Raw genomic sequence first — 23,776 nt, forward strand, 5'->3', positions numbered from 1 at the left:
CTCTGAAATCCTATTCTGGCCCTCACACTCTTAATTTACTCTACGGTGCAAAGGATATTGTTTCGATCTCTAAGTACAAATTATCCAAATCCAATTTAAAATTATTAACAGACAGTGTTTACAGTTCCAGGGAATGGCTTCCTATCCCAGACTCCATTTACTAATATTCAAAGGTTAAACAAAAGAATAACCAATTCATTCTAACCCAAGAGGGCAACTCCCTCCTCTTGGTGTGTTCACATTTCCAGGGAATGGCTCTCTCCCCAGGTTTCTCTTCATCTCAAAATTCCAAGGGCATCTGTTCTCCTTGGATTTCCTTTTGCACTGCATTTCCAATTTTGCGTGCGGGTTCCAGACTCTCAGGTCACCAGGTATACTCCCCTCCCAGGTTTCCTTCCACTTTGAGGACAATTCACATTCTCAGGTGCATGGCTCTTCCTTGAGATGCTTTCACTTTCCTTCAACATTAAACTTTGCCTCGTATACTCTCCTGCCATTACCTCTATACAGTTCTTTTAAAACACGTGCCTTGCAAACTTTCCTCAACACTTGACTTTGCCTGGTATATTCTGCCAACAGGACTTGCATGAAATGATCTTTCCTTTCGCCCACTAAGTGACATTTGCCCAGTGTTGGTTTAATAGCTCTTGTTTAGTAAAGTTTGTTTGAATATTTGCAGTTGTATTGGTTTTACTTTCTCTTCTTAAACATGGGTCCGGCAACCTGTTTGTATCATGGTACAAAAATACATTAAACCCTTTACAGGTTTCACCTTGTGTTTTCCCCCTTTGTTTTCGTGGAGCAGCATACATGTTTAGGCAATCCAATAACTTGCACGTCTTCTCTGGGCTTGCGGGGTGCTTTAAATGTCCCTCTCGCATCTTGACTTCTCCGTTAAGTTTGTTGGCGCAGCGTGCGTCCAGTTAGCTGTTTTTGCTGTGTCCTGTTCCACTGTACGTGGTTCCCGCTGCCTCTTACTCTCAGGCAGCGGGCCCTTTGCCACTCAGTTTCTCCTTTTGCCGTCGGAACTCTCCTCTGCACCGCTTTCCCCAGCGTGCTGTCTGGCAGCGTTTTGACCGCAGTCTGCCCAGCTTGCGGCATCACCCGGTTTCTGCACTTCTCCCTCCTCTTTGCGTCTGTCCGCTGCCACAGATTTAAACTTCCCGGCAGGTTTGAGCAGTCTCCAAAGACTAGACCGCTGCATTGGCTTACTGGTCTTAGTCATCTTCATTGCTTCATTCCTCTTTCTTGTCCAAGTTATTGTCATGCTGTTTCTAATGTAACGTTCAGCAAGCTGATATTGGATCTCACTGGGAGTAATCATTATTGCTCCCTGCTTCTTCGTCAGTTGTTGACATACTATTCCCGGTGTACTGTTGGGGAATATTTGAAGTAGACCTGGCAAGGTATTGAGGGAGAGGGTTACGATATGCCATTACGGTATGAGGAAGATGGGGAACATCCCTAGTAGGGCATGGGCGTATGAGATCGTACCTAATAATGCTGTCATCCCCCTGAGGGTCGCGTCCCCCATGTGGTCCTCGCTCATATAGCCGCCCCATGGGTCAGAATCCGGTAGCGGCTGCCATTGCCTAGCCACATGGGGAGAAGCTATCCAAAGGAAGGAGTGATACAAGATCATTCAACTGATTGTCTTCACTTTGATGTGTCCATTGAATTTCTCACTTTCTGTCCCACTGACGATTATGCATTTCATTTTATACATTTTTAAAAAAAATAATTCAGAGCATTCAGTCAAGGACGTAAGCACCAACTGAAGAACATCCGTGTCAGCTATTAGTGAAAACCTCATCCACGCTTCTTTATTAGTGATTGTAGTTCCTGGTTTGTTCCTGGTTTGATCTTCTTAACAAACAAAGCAAGGGCGCCCCCTAATATTTGGGTTCATGGTCCAAGAATACAATATGCAAACACGGGGACCTTCCAGAATATTTTCCTGGTACTAAATCATGCTATCATGTAATTTATTTCATTTTGTTTCCAATTGTTTTCAACCGCTGTTGTAACATGAAATCTGGCCAGCCCCCCTTAAGGAGAGAACCACCTTAAGGGAAGAAGAGGGAAGCCACGGACACAACTGGCGATGAGGCAGAAACGTGATCTTCGCATGAGTGGGGAGATCCTGATGAGACTGATGTAAGAAACGCTAGAAAAGGCGAACAGGACACCCACGAGCGAGACTGCCTAAGGAGGGGGCCACTGGAGAGACTGCTGAAGGAGGGGGCCTGAAGAGGTACTAAATAAAGTGGGAGGCAGGAGCCCCTGCCACAAGCGACAGACGTCCCATGCTGTGAGACGGCACTGCCATGTGCCCGGATGCAGAACCAGGACCACTGGAGGCGAGTAACTGATGGAGACGAGGACCCCACAGGATGCCATTGAAGACTAGTGACCCTCGTGAGAGATCCAGTGAAAGAGGTGGCTGATCCGGCAAGGAGAAGCGGACCGAGGCTGCCAGGAAGACACGCTAGGGTGAGGAAGACCCAACACAGTGTAGCAGCTGGCCCAGAGAAGAAGCGCCCGGCATTAGCCAGAAAGTCAGGAGGGTGAGGAGCTTTATCATAGCTGACGGTAAGCCGAGCTCACCAGCGGTAGGAGGTGGAGGGACCTGCGCATTACGCGCTCACCAATGGGAGCCGACTACGCAGGAGAGAAGCAGCACGCGCAAAGCACGTGGCATCCACACTACTCCACCAGGGAACATCCCGCCGAGTGAGCTGTCATATGAGCCGGCGTAACGCATGCGGCTGCACAGAGAGGAGCTGCACGGTGACCACTGCAAAATCAATAACCGTAGGAACAGGAGAAGAAAGGGACAAGCAAGGACACATGTGGCCACCACATTATCCCACCTGGGTGGATTATAAAACGAGAGGATATAGCAAACGAAGCGAGCCACTCCTAAGGAACAAGAGCACAGGCCAGGAACTCTGTATAGCAGGACACAACCAGGCTTGCCCAGAAAAGTCAACCAGGGACTGGGCACAAAGCAGTCACTCAGAGGCCCCTTGGTCAAGCCATCAAGCACAACAAGACAAGGGACCTTTAGGAACCCCATCCACACCAACAAAGCGGTACAAGCAAGAGCATTCACAAACACAACATTTCCGAGGAGGCACAACTAGCGGCTGGGGCAGGCACCGGAGCCCAAGTCGTCGTCGGAGAACTCCTGCCACGCTGACAACCAGCATCCAAGGGAACCTCACCAGACAGTGTCTGCCCACTGGGGGAGATAATGAGCGCACTGGACTGCCAAGGGCAAGGCAGGCACACAGCAATAGAAGAAAACACTCCGGTCTGGCGCCCAGACAGGCAACTGGCTGCTGCACACTGGAAGGAGGAGTGAGACAATAATTGGGGACACTAGAGAATGCACAGACAAATAGCGCCGCACAGAGTGGTGAGACAGGGATCACCAGAAAGACCATGGAGGAAAAGAGTGGGGGCAGGAAGCAGAGGGAAGCCAATGACAAGGGGGAGGAGGGAGGAAGAGGAGGGGCGCGTAGAGCCCGGGGTGAACAGCAACCTGGGAAGGCAATGAAGATGGTTGAAGAGCTCCCTGTCTGTGTGTTTCTGTGAACGTTGTGAGAGGCCCAACCAAATGGAGCTCTGGTGAGGGGAGGCCAGCCGGCCACAACAACCCCATTTCATCAATGTAAACTTATGTTTACACACAAACATTTAATGTAAAAAAAAAAAATACCCACTCATACATACAATCACCCAGTCCAAACCTAATTTCAACAAGTGACAACTGTTAGGCAAAGTTTGCATGCAGTACCCTCTGGGACCACTACACACAACTAGGACTACAGGTGTAAGCAAAACCAACCTTTGGTATAAGTCTGTACCACACAGTTTTTGGTAGTGAGCTGAGAAGCCAGGCTTATCTCAAGGGGGAATGTGAGCTGTAATGTTACACAGAGGTCTACAATCACAAGTATTCAAATAGACTCTTATACTAAAGGTTTCTTGGTAAAACACTTATTAATTTATTACACAGTCAGTTGGAAAACATTCACTAAAAGGAGGCAATCAATATCACACAATATACTACAGCACTTCACACTACCCAGTTCTGATGCATTTAAACTACTTTGAAGGAAGAGCAAAATGGCATTCACAGCATTTGAAGTAGGAGCAAAAAATTATACGTTAATAAAACGAATAGTATAGTTACTCTTAAACAGTGCAAATAGTTTGAGTTCACCGGAGGAGTTGATCCAATGCAATAGGTAGGCCAAAGTCAATAGGCTTGAGTCTTGTATAGGTAAAAACGGTTCTGATAGTTAAACGGAAAAGTCTTTGCCATGGTTCTCAGAAGTAGTTCGTAGAAAAAAGTCATATGTCTGGTCACAAGCTGACTAGGCCTGCAAGTTGCCAAAGTTTCACGCACTTTCGCAGTGAGAGGTAAGTTTTCTCAGTCGGGTTTTCACAGTACCTTATATTGAAGAAAAAGATGCAGTTTAAGACTTCTGTCTGGGCAGTTCCTGCAGATCTCTATGTTCCTGTGCCTCAGTCGTGGGGACAAGAGGGAGGGCGTCGGGGGAGGGGGGGTGGAGTGGGATGGGGGGGTACTCCTGCACTGCATGGGGACTGGTCACAAAGCTGGCAAACTGGCAAATCTTCGATTACGGTAGCTGTAGTCAAGCACACAAGCTGGTGTCCTTCTCCCTCGTTATTCGGTTTCCTGCAGCACTCTGAGGAAAATGCAACCAGCTCAGAGAATGAAGTCCAGGTGGCTTACGAGTTGATTGGACCCTCCAACTCAAAGGGAGAAGTAGTCGTTGGAGGTCTTCTCTGTCAAGATGAACTAGGCGATTCCGACATGCAGCGGGGCTTCTCTGGGCAAACCAACAGTCCAGGAGTTGCAGCAACCGTCCTCTTCCAGCTCGGCTTCGGTTCTTTCGTTCCAGTGGTCGACTCTGCCTTCCAAGCCAAGAGACTTGCATTTTATTTAGTTTTTTCCCTTTTATTCCAGCCTAGTTGTCACTCACCCAGTAGGGTGCCTTCCTTGCCGGACAGTCAGCCAGCCAATCGCACCAGAGTGCATTTGGGTCTCCTAGGAGACTAAGCACAGGGAGTTTACGGCACCTACCTCACTTCCTGCCCACCCCAGACACTCAGGCGCCAGAGGCGGTCTTCAGTCCTGAAGCCCGCCAAAGGCGTAGGAACATAGGGACCAAACCTAGGTTGGAGCGCAGAGACAAACTATATAAGGACATTTCCAAAAAGAAATGGCGAAAAAAGACCACAGACTGGTTTAAACAAAGTAGGCTCGGGCGCCATCTTGAAAAACATGGCTCCCGCGGTTTTACGCTACCGGTGTTCGCGGAAAAATCATGGTAGTTTGTTGTAAACCACTTCCACCAGCCATTTCGAGTGGAAAGGGTAGCATTGGACTGCTACATGCGTTTTCTAGACATAGGGGATACTAGGTAACCGCTCCAGCACTCTATTGTAAGAAAGGGTGTGCTGGGCCTAGGAATTTAAAGATTAGTAAAGTCAATTTAACTTTACTCTCTCTGGGAAACAATAGTTCATCCCAGAGAAGGTATTAATCCTTGGTACAGCCTGAAAGGCTTCCCTGTGTCACTGCACTGAGGGTGCTGTGTGACTCGCATGAAAGGATGATGCCTATGGAGTTGTCTAAAACTCCATAATCAAAAGAAACAAACACAGAAAACACATTGAAATGAAACAAAGTCCCAAAGTTTAACAAAAGAGGTGGAGGGCTCCAAGGTAAAGGGAATTGGCACATTTATGAGAATTCTCCTTAACAACAACAACCAACAAACTAATTAATAAAACTGCACGAGTTCAAAAGTTCTATTGCGTTTGAACGAATACATTTTACAATGTGCCACAGTCTGAATGCTTATTTGCCCCTATGAATAGTACAGGGCTGCAAAATAAAATGGCACAAAGCATGTGTCTTTGTTCTCCTCCATCAATTTAATCCTGAAGTGTGCAGATAATGGGTGACAAATTGCAAATGCCAGATGGCCAGTGCTTCATGCCTGTAGACATGTTAAAGGTTTTTCAAAATACCCCCATTCTTTGGGACTAATCTATGCTCTGCAGCTTAATATGACATGCTGTTATAGGGCTGCCAATGTTCTTTGTCTTTTTTTTTAAAGGTAAGGACTTTATTCTAGCTGGAAATCAGTTCTTGGTGTAATAGCCATTATTTAAGTGTGCTGCCAGCCTCTCGATTTATAAGCAGTGCCTGTCTACAGCTAGATTAAAAGTCAAAAACCTCCAGTGTTCGCTTAATGGGGCACACTACTGTTTAATGATACAGTATAGATCACAAATGGGCAACTGTGGAAACCATGTTGAAGTTATCTTGCAGAACAGCATTTTATTTTCAATAGGCTAGTATCTAACTGCATGACCTTCAGCTCTGCATTCCTAGCAAAGGTTTTAATGTGAATATTAGAAATCCCCCTTCCACGTTTAGTTAGCATATAACAAATATATCCAGAGTTCAATCAAGGACAGAAACGGCAACTTAAGAAAATCAGTGTTCCCTGATTGTGAAATGTTGAGCATCCACTCAAATGAGTGCCTTTAGCTCCTGGCTAAATATGTGGAATTGCGGTATGCTAGTAGATGTCATGTTTCAAGATTGGTGCTCGCTTAATTGAGCTTTCAAACGCATATGCATTCCACTGTTTCCCTTCCTCTTTTTTATTATAGTGTTCCAAATGTGTAGGTAAGTCTTGTTTCGCCACACTACCCGCAACTAATCCTTCTCTTGACAGGCATCCGTGCTCTGGAACTAACTCGAACCCGTCCCGATAACTGCTACAAATGCCCCACAATTCTCCAGGTTTGCAAATCTCTCAATACGTGGCTTTTTCGAAAACGCCTGATCAAGCACTAATCACAATGATGCGGAGACCGAACCTCAACCGTACTGTGCTACTGTTAAAAGATGCCAGCCCAAACACTGGCTACATAAACTCTGTACAGCGCTGTGCTGCTCTCGAGCTATGGCTGTACAATAAAATAAATATTCTGTGTGGACTCCTTGTAGCCCTCAACCACTCTCACACCGCCTCCATAGACTAAGCCTAACTGCTCTGCTACCTACCTACCTTCATTTGGTTTGGCTAGACTTTAGTGCCTTTCCTGTTCACTGTAATGGATTGCCCTCACTAAATCGACACCCCCACCCCTGTCGATTTTGGAAATACATTTTCACACCGGGCAAAGGGGTTGTCTGTTTGACTGGATGCGGGGGCTGGGGCTGTTTGGGCCTAGTCAACATTCAGGTCACGTGGTGTCTGTTGCTGGGCAGACTGTGTGGCCTGTGGCTACCCATGATTGGGTTGCAGTCGGTGCATAAAGTCCTGCAAAGGTAGAGCATATGAGAAAGTGATACACAGACACAGGACTGGGAGCTGCAGCTGTCACTGTAAGCAGATTTCCCAGGGTGCTGAGCGATGCCTAAAGCCTCTGTTTGGCGGATGCAGAGTAGAAAGTGAGAGAAATGTGTTCAGCGGTGTTACGCGGGTTAACGCGGGCCGCATCCTGCTTTTAAACCCTCATTTGACTGCAAGTCTGTTTGACCTACATCAGCATTAGCCTCTCTGGATACATCGACTACAGCTGCGTCGAGGGCATCTGGAAAAGCAGGTGAGCTAGAATTGACACTGCGATCCGCCACTGACAAATCTGACTGTTGGTCTGCCCGCGTCTGCGCCCCGCCCCTTCAAGGTCACTAAACAACGCTAATCTGAGCTCCTTATTGTGTAGTTTGTTATGGAGTTTTGTAAAGCGCACGGTTGCCCGGAGGCGGCATGGCACTAGAGGAGGAGCCCAAGAGCCCGGGACACAAAGCAGCAGGGACGAACAGAAAATCAGAACAAGATGGTCTTTAAGGTTTTCCGGGAAAGCAGGGGATTAGATAATAGCATCAAAGGTAGAGGGAGGGCATTCCAGAGCTTAGCGGCAGCAATAGAAAAGGCCAGGCTCCCCACCCGGGAGAGCCGAAACGATGGCACACAAAGCAGACTGAAAGCTAGTAGTCAGTAGTCTAGACAGTAGTCTAGTTTGCTCATGGTCATGGCGGCTACAAGTGGGGGACGTAGTTCCCCAGGGATCAAATGGAGTATCTTTCTCAGAATTTTCAGCTAAAGATGTCCGGCCTGGCAAACTGCAGATACCTGAGCTTTCATACACAGATTGTCAAACATAAGAACCCCAAGATTTTTTATTTTAGTAGAGGGCATTGGGAGTGGGCCCAGAGAGGATGGCCAAAAGAAGGAAATCCAGAGCGTAGGAGCTGGGGCAGAGCCCACCAATAACACCTCAGTTTTGTCCCCATTCAATTTCAACCAGTTGTGGCCCATCTACTCACCTACATCCGTCAGACACTTATTCAGACACGCTGGCGCCTCAGCCTGATCAAGGTCGAGACGGATCATAAACTGAGACGGATCAGAAGCTGAGAACGAATAGCACCTGATGCCAAAGGAGCGGATAAGGCGCACCAACAAGAAAATGTAAATATTGAAAAGAATGAGAGACCAAGCAGACCCCTGAGGAACACCACAGCTGAGGTGGTAGGACTTGGAGGTGAAAGGAGAAAGGGAAGTTTGGACCCATCCGCCAAAATGAGACAAACCAAGCCAGTGCCTGGCTCGAGACACCAATCCGGCATAGGCGGGAGAGCAGGACGACATGGTCGAAAGTGTCGAAAGCTGCTGACGGTGGAGAATCAGGGGTCCGACACTGCTACTTGTTGACCAGCCTGGCCATGTCGTCCTGAACGGAGACAAAGACACTTTCCATGCCCCTGCCCGGACAAAAGTCAGACTGGGCCGGGTCAAGGAAACTGGAAGATTCAAGAAAAGATGAAAGAATAGGAGAGACCAGTGATTCAAGAAGCTTCATCAGAAATGGGAGGCGAGAAATGTGTCGGAAATTAGAAGGAAAGCAGGGTCGAAAGATGGCTTCTTAAGCAAGGTAATAACCAGGGCAGCCTTAAGTTCACGGGGGGATAAACCCCGACTGGCAGAGGTGTTAAGAGAGGGGGTGGAGATTTTCAGCACCGAAGAGCGACACAGACCTACACTGAGACTTTGATCTGTGTCACGGTAACTATAAAAATGGCATCACATAACATGACGAGCTCAACCGATTCAAGCACGTTACTTTGCTCAACGTAAGATTTGACACATGACTTGACTGAACCTGACGTCTATAATGAGAGTGTTGATGAGACTGTCCTGACTGGTATCCAGCATGGATAAATCAACGGACAGATCCACTTTGGAGTCCAGTGGATGTCCGCTGAGTCCCAGAGTTGAAATCTCACTAAAAACCTCTTGTACAAAAATACTCTACAGGAAGAGGCGCTTGAGGCTCTTGAGGGTGTGGAGGCCCTGGAGCGGGGTCCGAAAATAGAGTACTTAATCACACTGAAGAAATGAAGGGAAACACTGGCCTCAGTAGGAATAGTCTCAATGAACCCCTTGGCTGGCTCACTACCTCCAGAATGCAATGACACAAACATTTCAGTATCCACAACGGAGGTTGCATCAGTGCAAACCCCGGAGACTGGACACAGTGACTCCCCTCAAGGGAATATTAAAAAATTGCACTGCGGAAACTTAACGTAACCAGTGAAGCTGAACAACCAACCTTATACACATTTGGCTTGAACTCCAAAAAGACTGCAGCCAATACATCTCTACAAAGTGTAGCTTCAAGCCTGTGGAAGCCCAGAGGTATTACCCCAGCCTCACTACAAGGAACCCAACTGTTCATCTACACTAGGAAGACCGAGTGCCAGGCTTCTGGGGAGGGGAGTAACAGGACCTTGGAAAATAGTAAGGTTCTCCCACCCCAGATGAGAACTACGAGCCTGCAAAGAACTGAAAAAACGAGACCTGTAGATGCAATGAGACAGGATCCAAATGGACCAAGGACAAAGGCTACAGTGTCGGACTCCATGCACGTCACTTTAGGAAATGGCCAATGGAAGGGGGCTGATAGTGGGCAGCTCCGAAAAGAAACCACATACACACGGAAACTAACAAATGTCGACACAGACCTTCAAATCTGGGGATAAAAAATAAGCACCAGAGACAAACTAATGAAACGGGACCCCAGAATTTTAGGGCATAAAACTACAAAGGTGGCTTCAAACAATCACTCTTCAAGTAAACGCCAAAGGCTTTACCTTGCTGAATTAAGTACGCCACCAACAGGCGAAGAACTGCTAATGGACTTGGCAGCTTCTCAGTTGGTACAAGGGAAGGATGAAAACACCTGAGATAATGTTAGGCAGAATCCTGTGCAGTGCCCTTAGGGACCACTACACACAATTAAGACTACAGGTGGCAATACAAGTTTTACCTTTGGTACAAGACTGTACTACTATGTCAGAGTGGTAGCAGTGGCCAGAGCAGCCAGGCTTATCTCAAGAGTATATGAGCAATAGTAGAGATTACACAAAGGGACCACAATTACTGTGACTCAAGCAAACACTGACTCAAGGTTTCAGGTAGAAAAATATAAGTACATTTATTTTTAAACTATTTGTTGTAAACACGACACTTCTATTAGATTTAAGACCACACGAAAAATATACTACAACTAACCAATTCACTTTGTACAGTAAGTCTCAAGGCAAGTACCCTGTGTTTGAATGGACCGGTGTTATGAACAAAACATGTTACCGCGAATACGATTGCGATCACTTTTTGACAATTCGGTCTACTAATTAAACGCGTATCCGTGACATGAAATGCTACCGCAGCAAAAACACACTTGGCACCTGAGGTAACCATAGGGAGCTAGAGGCAAAAATCACAGACAATATTTTGGTTAGGCAGACAGAATTGAGAAACACTCAGACAGGAGTTCAAGAGTCAAAGGGCCGGAGCCAGGGTCAAGTGACACCGGGGACCTTTTGTCGAAGATCACACAGTCAGACAGTTCACTATTCAACATAGCCAAGGGTACTTTGATATTGTCAATGTTCGGAACCAAAAGTTATAAGAAGGAGGGAAGACAAGGGCAAGCTTTGAAGATGAAGAAAAGGGGGTTCACCCTGTTTCCTCAAGCAGAACACAGTACCTTATTCCAATGGTGCAGCTGGTGCCCTGGCAGTTGTTCCTGTTGGTTTCCCGCAGACCCACGGTTCCTGGAGCTTCGAGGTGAAGGACGTCTGAAGGGGGTCTGCACCAAACGGGGATGAAGCCGGCAGCAGCGACGTGAATAAAAGGTGCGCTCCTTAAAAAACAGGAACTCTTCAGATGGCTATCCGGACCACTACGGCAGTGTGCAGCGATTTTGACCCAAGGAAGAGGATCCTCTGGCTATGGAAGATTGTTGGTTATCCCCACCAGGCTCAAGGGAAGAAGACTCCGGACTGGATTTTCTCTAAGTCGTTGAAGGGACGATAGCTCAGGACTGCAGCAGGACTTCACCGGGACGGGATAGTTGCAGCAGTCGTTGTTCTCTCCGCTTCTCTTCGGTTCCTTGTAGTTCCAGTGGCGACTGACTTCTAGCCCAAGAGACCTGCCTTTTATGCGCAAAACCCCCATTCACACAGCCTGGCTGTCAATCACCCAGCAGGGGGGTAGTCCAGCCTGGACAACCACCTCAGCCAATCATGGCAAAGTGTGACTTGGGTTTCCTAGGATACCCTGTGCAGGGGGTGACTACACCCCTTCCTCACATTCAACCCACCTAGAGACCCAGGCGCCTGGTGGAGGGCTTATGGCCAGAAGCCCACCAAAAGACGGTGAGCAAAGAAGGCGAACCTAGTTTGCCGCGCAAAGTAAAACACAAGAAGAACTTTAACAAAAAGAAATGGCGAATAAACCCAACCGGAGCCAAAAGAAAGACAATTTGGTCAAGCAGGTTTATGTTCGAGGCTAATATAATAGCCTAAAACAATACCACGTTTATCTAATATAATCGCAGTAGAAAAGTTAGGGTAGATACCACTGCCACCAGCCAATCTAAATGTTAAATGAGCGAAACAGGGCTCTAGGAGGTACAGATAAAAAGGGATACGAAGTAACCCTTTCCAGTACTCCATGGAAGATGGGGTGTACTGGATCTGTGGTAGATTGACTAAGTAAAGTTAATGGCAACTTTACCCTTTTCTGGGGGACTGTAGTCAGCCTCAGAAATGGAGTTGGTGGGAAGTCTCAAAGACAACCCTGTGCCACTGCACTGAAAATGCTGTGTGATACACAAAAGAAGGGGGCTACTGAAGTGGTGTACTCCAGAGTCCACAATCACAAAAAACGAGAAATACACATGGCAAAACACAGGTAAGCGTGGGGGGAAAAGCTCATACTCTTACCAACTGGAAAAAAAATAAACACCAGAAGTCCAGCAAAGCTGCTGGCGGACTCACTAGGTGAGGGAAATTGGCCATCAATGAGAATTCTCCTGAACACCGACGTGCCAGGAAAGGACACCCGTTTGACACCTCTGCAGGACTTCGGCGAAGAACGAGTATCTAGGTGGGACTGGCATCAATCAGGTACATGGCCTAGGGCCTACCCTTCTTATGCGCAAAGTTATTTTCCCTTGTGTCCGTATGTACAGGGTCGGCAGTGGTCTCAGCTGCCTCCAGCTACCACGTCGGTGCCCTCCTCCTCCTCTTCGGCCAGCGAGAACCAGAGCTTCGAGAGGTTCCTCTGCCTCATGAAGTTTCCAGATATGGGGTCTATCATCAAGGACGCAGTCAGGGAAGTCCTTCCCGCTATGCTAGAGGCACCACAGACTACTCCGCCGATGCCCTTGGCCCCGGCGCAGCCGCCTCCTCTGGCTCCTCAGCCTAATCTGCAGGCGATTCAATACCAGCCTCCTCCTCCTCTTCCTCAGCCTTCGGCGGCAGTGCCTGTGCCCCAGCTCCGGATACTCCTCCTCCACAGGATCCCCCAGACCCCCATGATACTGATGAGGCAGATCCTGACACGCCATCAGCAGCCATGGCCTTCCACGAACGGATCGTGGGTCTGGCGGAATACCTGGTCCTCCCCCACCCCAGGTACAACAGCCGGCAGAGGGCGTCCTCGCCGAAGTCCTCACGGGGCACCCTTCTGCTGGAACTGGGATTCCACTGCAAACCGATGTAGTCTCCCTCGCCAAGAAGGGTTGGCTTAAACCCCACTCTGTCCAGCCAGTCAACCACCACCTGGACGCCAAGTACAGGCAGATGGAGGGGGATACACTCTTGCTCTCCTCCCATCCTCAGCCACACTCCTCGGTGATCGCTACGGCATCACCGTACCCCAAGCCTCAGTCGTCCCGTCTTTGTCATCGACTGCTCTGTTAGGCAAGGAGGAGAAAACCTTGGAGGCATACGGTAAGAAGCTGTATTCCAGTGCTTCCTTGCACCTGTGACAGGCCAATGCAGATGCCATGCTGGCAGCCACTAGCCAGAGATTATGGTGGGAAATTGCCGACTTCTTCCCGGAACTCCCCACCCACAGCCAATCACGTTTCAAGGCGGGGCTGGCCGAGGCCAAGCTCGTGGCTCAGGATATCATGGAGTCCACGCTGGCTCACATTGATACCTCTGGACGTGCCATCTGTATTGCCATGGACATGAGAAGGATGGCCTGGCTCCGGGCAACCAAGTTCAACCTGGATGTGCAGGAACGTATTCTAGACCTGCCCTTCAAGGGCAGTGACCTCTTTCACTCCAGCACAGACGAACTGAACAAAAAAGAATAGCTCTCGGATGACTACGTTTTTATCCGTTCTGACAAAGACCACGCCTAAAGCGTACTCCCAGTCTCAGCAACGCTCGGATAAGGGTCTCATCTGGAGGCTTCCGCGGTTTCCAGGAACGGAGGTCTAGACAGCCGGAATGCTCGCAACTCTTTTGACAGAGATTTGGTCGCTCGCCCTGAGCCAGGTCATGGAGGAACTACCAGCGAGGATCGGGCTTCTACTCCAGGATTCTGCCATTCAGAAAAAGAACCAGGCTGGCCTGGGAGTGTTACTGGACTTTTACACCCTCAACCTCTCCTTACCTCTCCAGAGGTTCAAGATGGTGATGCCAGCTTTTATGGCAGAGACTTTATGCAGGGGAGACAGGATGTGCTCCCTGGATCTAAAGGATGCCTATCTGCACGTCCCGATCTGGCAGCCCCATAGTTCGTTCCTCCGGTTCAGAATCATGGGCTGCCATTTTCAGTACAAGGTCCTCCCTTTTGGCCTCACCTCGCGCACAGGTTCTTTAGCAGACTCATGAATGCGCTATACCCCTACCTAGCCGACTGGCTCGTCAGGGCTACATCTCAAGAAGCAGTTCACCACTCCTCCCAGGCTCTGATGGACACGCTACATGACCTGGGCTTTTCGCTCAATCTCAAGTCACAGTTGCAACCCACGCAGTCTCTGACCTTCTTGGGCCTCATCTGGGACACGTGCTCCGAGAGGGACTTTCTCTCGGAGGACAAGTTTGCGGCAATCAGGAGGGCCACGTCCCACTTTCTCAGCCGAAGCGCTACTTCGGCTTGCTGGTACCAGCATCTACTGGGCCTTTTTGCAGCGGTACTGTTGGCCATCCCCCACGCAAGGCTCATGATGAGGAGGATTCAGCTCCACTTCGCAGCGTCGAGGAACCAGGAGAGGGACTCTCAGGCCGAAATTATCAAGATCCCCATCTCTATCCACCCGGAGCTCTCATGGTGGTCCAGGGACTGCAACCTGCGGACGGGCAAGCCCTTCAGGCCCCCCGTTCCACAGGTGACGATTACCACAGACTCCTCCCTAGAGGCCTGGGGAGCCACCCTAGAGGAGCTTTCGGTCCACGGCGCATGGACCCGTCAGGAACAAGAATACCACATCGATTGGCTGGAACTGAACACCATCTGGTTAGCGCTCCGAGCCTTCCTCCCACGTCTCAAGGGAAGGGTTGTCCTCATCCAGACAGACAACTCGGCCAGTATGTACTACATCAACAAGCGGGGGGCAGGTCCCCTTCCCTGTGCAAACTGAGGATCGACATGTGGGAGTGGGCCTTGGAGAATGACATTTTCCTCACGGCAGTTCATCTTCAGGGGGAAGCCAACCTGGAAGTGGACAGACTCGGTAGATTGGGAGCAGACAACTACGGGTGGCAGCTGAACAACCTCGTTGCACAGGAGATCTTCCACAGTTGGGGCCTCCTCCAACTCCCTCAGGTGGATCTCTTCGCCACCAGGCGCAACAGGAAGTGCTCCCAGTTCGCCTGGTGGCAGGGGCAGGGCCTAGGCTCCCTGGGCGACCCCTTATGGATCCAGTGGAACAGCATGTCCTCATACGCCCTCCCGCCCACTCCACTGATTCAGTGTGCTTTGCAAGTTTAGGGAGTCTCACCAGCTCAACCTCATTCTGATAGCTCTGTGGAGGCCAGCCAAGCCATGGTTCTCGGAGCTGCTCAGCCTTGCGGCGGTCCCCCCAATCCACCTCCCGACGGGCCCAGAACATCTTCTGACTCAGCAAGGGGGCAGCGTCGTCCACCGCACCCCTCAGAAGCTAGCCCTCACAGTGTAGTTCCTGAGCCAATCTGGAGATCATACAGGGGTCTAGGAGCAAGACTACCAGAGCCCAGTATAAAAGTAAATGGTTGAGGTTCTGTCACTCGGCGCAGTGCAAGGATCTCGGCCTGCTGGCTTGTTCATTGGACGACGTGCGGTAATTCTCAGCTCACCTTGCCAACTCGGGCATGCAGGTCGACACCTGCCACACATACCTCTCGGTCATGGGGGCCTCCAGGAATTTGGAGGAGGGGGTCTTCTCCTTCAACCCGATCGTCGGGAGACATTTGGCCGGGCTCACCAGACTGTGTTCGGGATTTGAACCTAGTCTTGGGCGCCCTCGCGCACAAGCCATTTGAGCCTATTGCGTCTGCGGACATCAGGCTGGTCCCCATCAAGACGGCTCTGCTAGTTGGCCTCCCATCGGCACGCAGGGTCAGCGAGATCCAGGCCTTAGTCGCCTCAGAGCTGTAAACCACCTTTCACAAGGATAAGGTGGTCCTGCGGACCAATCCGGCATTTCTACCTAAAGTGCCATCAGCCTTTCACTTAAACGAGGAGATCGTCCTTCCTACATTCTTTACGGACCCAAAGGACGAGCCTCCGAGTTCTGCAGAGCCTAGATGTCAGGCGTGCCCTGAAATTCTACCTGGACAGGACGAAGGGCTACCACAAATCAGATGCCCTATTCATCACGTTTGGAGGTGCCAGGCCAGGCTAACAGGCCTCCAAAGCCTCCATTTCCTGCTGGATGGTCTCGGGCATCAAGGAAGCGTACGAGGGCCAGCATAGACCCCTTACGGCGAACATGTATGCCCACGCGGTCGGGGCCAAGGCAACTGCCATTGCTTTGTCCCCTGGCAGGTCATTAGCAGGGCAGCCACACGGGCCACTCCATCGGCTTTCTGCAAGCATTACTGTTTGGATGCCGCCTCCAGGTCAGATGCGGCCTTCGGACGGGCGTTTTTCTGGAACCTGTTTGCTTAAGGAGGGTCTCCTCTCCAACCTGGGGCTACATTCAGTTGTAATCGCCCATGCAGTATGGAGGAAAGGGGATTTGACGTAAGAGTAATTAATTATAGGCCCCTTTCCTCCATACGTCCCACCATCCCCCCTAATAATCTGATGTCATTAGGCAATGGTAAATCTATTGTCGACGTGTCTTTGGGGGGCGGAGGTGTGGCGCCGGAGTGCTGAGTTAGGGCAGCGCATGCTCCCAGGGCCGCGCCTCTAAATTTAGAGTGGAAGAAGATTTTTCTGGTGAAAAGGGTTCAGTCTCCCGTCCCTCGCGAGGGACGCCCATGCAGTATGGAGCAAAGGGGACTATGGACTAAGAGTACGTTAGTCACTAAGGTGAGTAACTTAAAATGTACTGCTGGGATAGACTTATGTTCACTTCATTGGAGGATTCAGTTGTCCTCACATGTTCTGAGAAACTGTTATAACCTTTTTACTTCCCTTAACTTTTCCTTTCTGCAGCTCAGAATTTACAAAAGTATTGGTGTGATATATAAATGCAAATACTTTACTTGTGATTGAAGTCACCACATGGTGTAGGAGAAGTGTATGAAGCATATCCAAAGATTATCCACTAGCTTTACTAATTATGAAAAGTAATATCAAAGTTTACTTGCATTGTTACTAGTGATTGCATTTTTTTAAAAATGCTTATTTAAAACTGATGTTAAATAAATAACTATTTATAACTGAAAACTTGAGTATAAGTGTTACTTGGCTACTTGTATTGACTTATTTAATCTGTACAGCTCTACATCTCACATTTACCCCTGAGATGGGCCTGGCTGCTGAGTCATACTACTAACTTGTGTAGTACAGACTTATACCAAAAGGTGGGTTACCTAATACCATGCAGATAGGTCTTGGGTAGTGTCCCACAGTGTGACTGCTAAATTCTTACCTAGCAATGCAAAAACCGGTTCATCTTCTGCAATTTATGTATATTACCTACTATGTAGTCTTACTCCTACGTCCCATCACCCCTTTCCTCCATACTGCATGGGCGTCCATCGCTAGGGACGAGAGACAGGACCTTTTTCACCAAAAAAAACCCTTCTGCCCTTTAAATTTAGAGGCGCACTGGGGTGCGGCCCTGGGAGCATGTGCGCCCCTGACTCTGCACACCGGCGCCACTCCCCATTCCCCTTTTTAGCATCGACTGGAATGGGCCGATTTCACCAGCGCTCCTGGGTTTGGCTTCAGCCTTGTAATAGCACACGCTCTTCCCCGGATACTTTCTTCTGTATGTTTGTCTTCTTTTTATCAATCAGGTACTCGGTCCTTTGGCGCCACACTCCTCCCACGGCGCATGTCGACGTTGGCTGGCTTCGGCAGGTGTCCAGCCTACGAGGGGCGACCACAGCTGGGAGGGTTGTAGCACGTGCAACGCGCTTACACTGCATGCTCTGAAGAACAGGCTAGCTCGGTGTAGGGGAGCTCTTCAAGAAGTCGCCTCCAGAACACTTGAAGGACTTTGTCAGACATAAGTCAAGGCCTAAGGCAGGGCTGCTTTTTTCAATTGCACCCCATAAGGGCGACTTCTTCACTGGAAACGCCCGAGTGGGAGGAACCTCTCAGGTTCTCGCACCAGCACGTGTACCAAGGCAAGTTCAGCTACCGCCGCCAGGCCGAGGGGTCTGTAGATCCTTCCAGCGACAGTGCAGAGGGACCGCAAGGTTCTTTTACCGGGTGTACACCCGAGGGGCTACACCCTAGTACCGGCCAGATGTCTGAGGGGGTGCCTGCATGCAGCCCTACCGGCGATACTGCCGAGGGCAACATGCCTACCAGGCCCCATCCTGATGTGCAGGCTAGGCCTCATGCTCCACCGCCAAGAGTCCTGGAGGAGGCCGGGCCCAGTGAGCCAAGCACCATGACTTCAGCATGTGGCACGCAGCTCGACAAGATGGCCGCCGCGCCAGACAAGACGGCCGCTCGTCCGTTACCACCACTAGGAACGGAGCAGGTGGGAGAACGAGTTGCAAGGTGGGACTGGTGTCAAACAGGTACGTGGCCTACACCTTCTCCATGAGCATCACTGGGCAGGTTTACCCCGCAGCCAGCTGGACAGAGTACGCACCGGCCCCAGCAGCCGCCCGCTACACTGTCAACCTCACCTACTACCCCACCGGCCTGTGAGGACAGGTTCTTTGAAAAGTTCCTCACTCTCATGTGATCTCCTCAGATGGGGGGGGGCATCCTTCGGGATGTGATCAGAGACATGCTCCTTCGGCCCCTCCACCTGCGCCTATAGTCATTCCTCCTAGGGCTCCAGCCCTGCAGACCCCGGTGCAGCCCCTGCTGCACTTGCCGGATCCTTAGATTCTGGCTCCCCTGCCTCCCACAGTTCAGGCGGTTCCACACCAACCTCCGCTGCAGCCTCCGGCTATGGTCTCCACACCGCAGCCCTCAGCACCCAGCACTCCTCCACCCGCTCCGGATCAGCCGGACACCCTAGTGGACACTGACCAGGAAGACCCAGACACGCCGTCGTCAGCCAAGGCCTTCCACAAACGGCTCGCAGGTTTGGCAGAGTTTTCGTGCTTCTTCAACCTGAGGTCAGACAACCGGAGGCGGGGGTCCTGGCTGAGGTCCTCACTCTACGCCACAAGGCTAGAACAGGGATCTTGATGCAGAAGGACTTTGTCACCTCTGCCAAAAAGGGGTGCCTTAAGCCCCACTCTACCCAGCCCGTCAATCGGCGCCTCAACCCCAAGTATAGGCAAATGGAAGGGGATCCACTCTTGCTGACAGCACACCCTCAACCTCACTCTTCGGTGATTGCTGCGGTGTCACTCTACTCAAAGCCTCTGTCGTCCTCGGCCACCTTGTCCTCGGCGATGTTGGAGAAGATCTTGGAGGCGTACGGGAAGAAGATTATTACAACGCCTCACGGCATCTTCGTCAATCTAATGCAGATGCCATGCTGGCAGCCGATAACCAGAGGCTTTGGTGGGAAATAGCGGACTTCCTTCCAGAACCTCCAGTGCAGACCCAGGCACGTTTCAAGGCGGGACTGGCGGGGGCTAAATTGGTGGCGCAAGACATCATGGAGTCCACCATGTCCCACATTGACACCTCTGGCCTGGCCAAATGAATCGCCACGGACATGAGGACTGTCTACATATTTTCATCTGAACATAAATATGAATTGATTGGAAAAAATTATTTTTCATGCAATGGCTGACATAACACTGGATGTGCTTGTCTCGGTCCCAAATAGAGCAAAAAGAAAATCTATCTGGCCAATTGGATAGAAACTAGGAGGGGAATGCCTCCAATATAAAGATTTCACACAAAACACTTTTGGAGAGAAGAAACCTTTTGTCATGGAAACTTATTTTCTTATTCATCCTTCAATGATGTATAGAACAGCTGTTATGCGCTTTAGATTTAATCTATGGCCTACCAGGGAAATAATGGGCAATCGTAAATTAGTCACTAAGTGAACTTTTGCCGGTTTTGTGAGAATAGTAAGGAAGGAGAAACGTTGAGACACATCATGTATTGTCCTGCTCAGTCACTAGGTACAGAAGTATTTCTCCAAACATCTTCAATATCTTAGAGCTCTTGATGTTGATGCTCAATGGCAACTTATTTTTTCGAACTCATCTACTAGCATTTGTATTGCAGCGGTAAATGCTCTACCATTGGACCATTTTCGTTAATTCACTCCCGATAATGGCGATTGAGTTTCTGCATATGTGCGTTTCTATCAATTGTAGCTCATTAGAATTGTTAACAGACAGAAATGTATTGTTGTTTTCTTCATTCCTCATAATAATCTCTAAATAATTGCTTCAGATTGATTCAAAGACATATAGAACTGAATGTTAACTTCAAAAATGCACTGTGGTCTACCTGGCCATGTCAAACACATGTAGAGCGGGTGCGTGGCTTGGAGCCATGGCAGTCGGAGCAGCTCTGTGAGAGCTCCCGGCTGGTGCCACTCACCATTCCATAATGCTCCAGTGAGTTTGTTCGAAACAGTGAATTGCAGCAGATCGAGCAGCCGACAGCACACGGCCGCCCCTGGTTGACTCTCAGCCCTTGGGGCAACCGGGTTCGGTGCGCTCTGGAGATCGTGCCATGCAGCCAGCTGCAGAGGCTATGAACGGCAAGATGGTGGTCCCCTCTGAGGTCGGGAGTATGCGCTACAGCAGCAATTGATTGGGGGTGACCGGATTCTTTGAGGGGCTGCGACGAGCCACCGGGGACCCCGGGCAGAGTCATCAGCCCGAAGGCAGGCCGCGAGGTAGGACCCCCCCCACCCCCCTCCCCCCCGCAGCCCAAAAGCAGCGCCTCGGTGAGGCCACCTGTCACAACCCTCGCCCAAAACCCCCTCTGGCAAACCCATTGGCCAGGTGGAGTCAGGACTCTGGCCTCTAGAGCCTGGCATCCTATTCAAAAGCCCTCATGGGGCCAGTCCTGGCGCCTATGGCGCCAGGCTCAAACACCATGAAAACCAATGTGCTTGGGAACTACTTTATTGTATTGTCAGCCACATGGAGGCGAACCAAGCTATGCGGTCTAGTCTTTTGGCTGTGGTAGCCTAGGGACTACTTTACCTGGACTATTTTGTTGGGGCTATTTAAACCACACCCGAGCAAGACAACACGCTTTGCGTTACTTTGCAGCTTGCAACGTGACGCTCACTGTTTCCAGCTATTACCTCAGAGAAGCAGAACCTGCAAGGAGACAAAAGGAACATCATTAGCAGCAGCATCTTACCTGCAGTCTTCATCGTTAAACACTCGCAGCTACTGAGAACAGCTTACTCGAATCTGCACGCCTGCCGGACAGAACGACCTGAAAGAGGAAGATGGAGGCAACATTAAAGAAAGCACTAGAGACATTTACAAATTACGAACTGCTCAAAAGGCTTACCTTGCTGGTCGCCTCTTGTCTGGCACCACTCCGGACATTCCACTCGCGCTGAAGAACACTGCGACCTACAAGGAAGGAAAACACAGGTTAGCAAAGGCAAGACTTCGCAGTGCTGCGCATAGCGGTTACTTACCGCATCATAGCACTCTTAATGCGCCATCATTTACCAGCGTGCTCAACCAAGCCAGTTCGCCGCGCTGAAGCTATGCATACCCAAGGAGAAAAAAGAGACATTTTAAACAAAGAAAGGCATGCAGGATAGCAACAAAACTAAAGAACAGCAATACGACCTACCTGAAAAATATCAAACGGGCCGGCGTCAGTGAAGTAACTGGACCGCACTCGCCCATGAAAGACAACGCGCCCCTGCAAAGAAGGCAGGGCGGAGAGCACACCTAATTCTACCACAAGGCAGAACCTTCCCTGCAGACCACATCAGGGCAAAGCTGAGAAGCATACCAGCGAGTAACACGGCTGGGTGGCGTCCCTGTGGATACCAGGTGAGCGTAACACCACCAAGTAATACACAGCCCGAGCCCCGGCGGGTCCTGGGCAGCGGGAAGACGCCAGCACCGGGCTGGGACGCAGCCGAGTAGCACACCTGCCCAGAGCCGGAGGTCCGGACGAGACGCAACGCAGGACTGCCATGAGGTGAGACCCAGCAACTCGCGGGACCCGCGGCCCCTCAAGGCACCTCCACTCGAACGAAGAAGGTAGACCACGGTGGGAAGCCAGAGAGGGAATGGAGATCCGGGGGCCGACGCATCTAACACCTAGGTAACCACTGCAGCTTCCTGGGGTAGCTGGCCGCTGAGGACCTTCGCAGCCCAGCTGCATTCTGCATCACCCTGCCCCCATCTGGACCACAGCAAACTGACCGACACATCACCAGACGCAATCCGAGCCTCCCCAAGAATTCCCAGCCTAATTGGGGACTGGAGCCTGTGCAGTGGAAAGGCCACTATCACACGTGGCCCGCTCCGCCCCAGCTGACAGCCAGAAGCGAAACAGAGAGCCGGTGGCCCATGAGGCCCAGCCCCCTAAGGGACAGCAGCCTCTGTGACCGAGCCGCACTCCACACAATCATCAGGGGAGAGATCTACTCCTACCTCACCTGGACCGATATGGTAAGTGTTAGGCAGAATCCTCTGCAGTACCCTTAGGGAACACTACAGATGATTAAGTCCACAAGTGGTAGTACAATTTCACCTTTTGTACAAGCCTGTACTACACAGTTATAATGGTAGTGGTAGCAGTAGCGGAGCAGCCAGACTTATCTCAAGAGCAAATGAGCAGTAATAGGGATTACACCAAGGACTACAATTACTGTGACTCAAGCAAACATTGACTCAAGGTTTCAGGTAAAAAAATAGAAGTACATTTATTTTGAAACCATCTGTTCATGAAACACTTCACTTCTATTAAACAAAACCACACTCTACATATATGACACACAACCAATTCCTTTGGTTCAGGCCAATTCAAGGTAAGTACATTGGGATTTGACAGACCGGTGTTATGAAACAAGACGTTACCGGGGTTTAAGCAGCGCTCACTTTTTGACTATAATGACAGTTCGGTCTTACGAAAGAAAAGCGTACCCGCGGGAAGAATTGTAACCGTAGTCAAAACACATTCAGCACATTGAATAAAAACCAAGGAAAGGGGGATAAAAATCATAGGCAATACTTTTGTCAAGGCACTCGAATCAGAGGACGTATTCTAAGACAGATAAAGTCAATAGGCCTGCGCCAGTGTCAAATGGAGCATGGGACTGTTGTCGAGGATCACACGATAGAACAGTTTGAGATTCACGTAGCCAGGAGTACTTGGATATTGTCAAAGGGAGGCAAAGGTTATAAGAGGGAAGGAAGAAAGGACAAGCCTTTGGCAAGGAAAAGGTTTCACCCCGATTCCTCAAGGTAGGACTGAGAGAACGACCAAATGGACACAGTACCTTATTCGAATGAAGAAAAGCTGGTGCCAGGGCAGTTGTTCCTGGTAGTTCCTGCAGACTCTGTTCCTGAAGCTTCTTGTAGTGGGGACAAGGACGACGTCTGGAGCTATCTGCACTACCCAGGGATGAGGCCAGCAGCAGCAAAGCGACAGTGAATAAAGGGTGCGCTCCTTTAAAACAGGAGAGGGCTCTTCTGATGGCTATCCGGACCACTACAGTTTCATGTAGCGATTTTGACCCAGAAGAGGATTCTCTGGCTGTAGGAAGGTGAGCTGGTTGATCCCACCAGGCTCAAGGGAAGAAGACTCCAGACTGGATCTTCTGTTGTTGAAGGGTAGATAGCTCAGGACAGCAGCAGGGCTTCACCAGGACTCGGAGTTGCAGC

At 50.0% G+C, this 23,776-nt stretch overlaps 1 protein-coding gene across 4 annotated transcripts in view; it reads left to right on the forward strand.

Annotated features, from left to right (window-relative positions):
* Nucleotides 1-23,776, forward strand: part of KIF2A (kinesin family member 2A) — a 1,079,703-nt gene that overhangs the window by 802,707 nt on the left and 253,220 nt on the right. The window lies entirely within an intron of this gene.

Source organism: Ambystoma mexicanum, chromosome 6p, assembly GCF_040938575.1.
Source record: "Ambystoma mexicanum isolate Mex_15411 chromosome 6p, UKY_AmexF1_1, whole genome shotgun sequence".
Classification (NCBI taxonomy): domain Eukaryota; kingdom Metazoa; phylum Chordata; class Amphibia; order Caudata; family Ambystomatidae; genus Ambystoma; species Ambystoma mexicanum.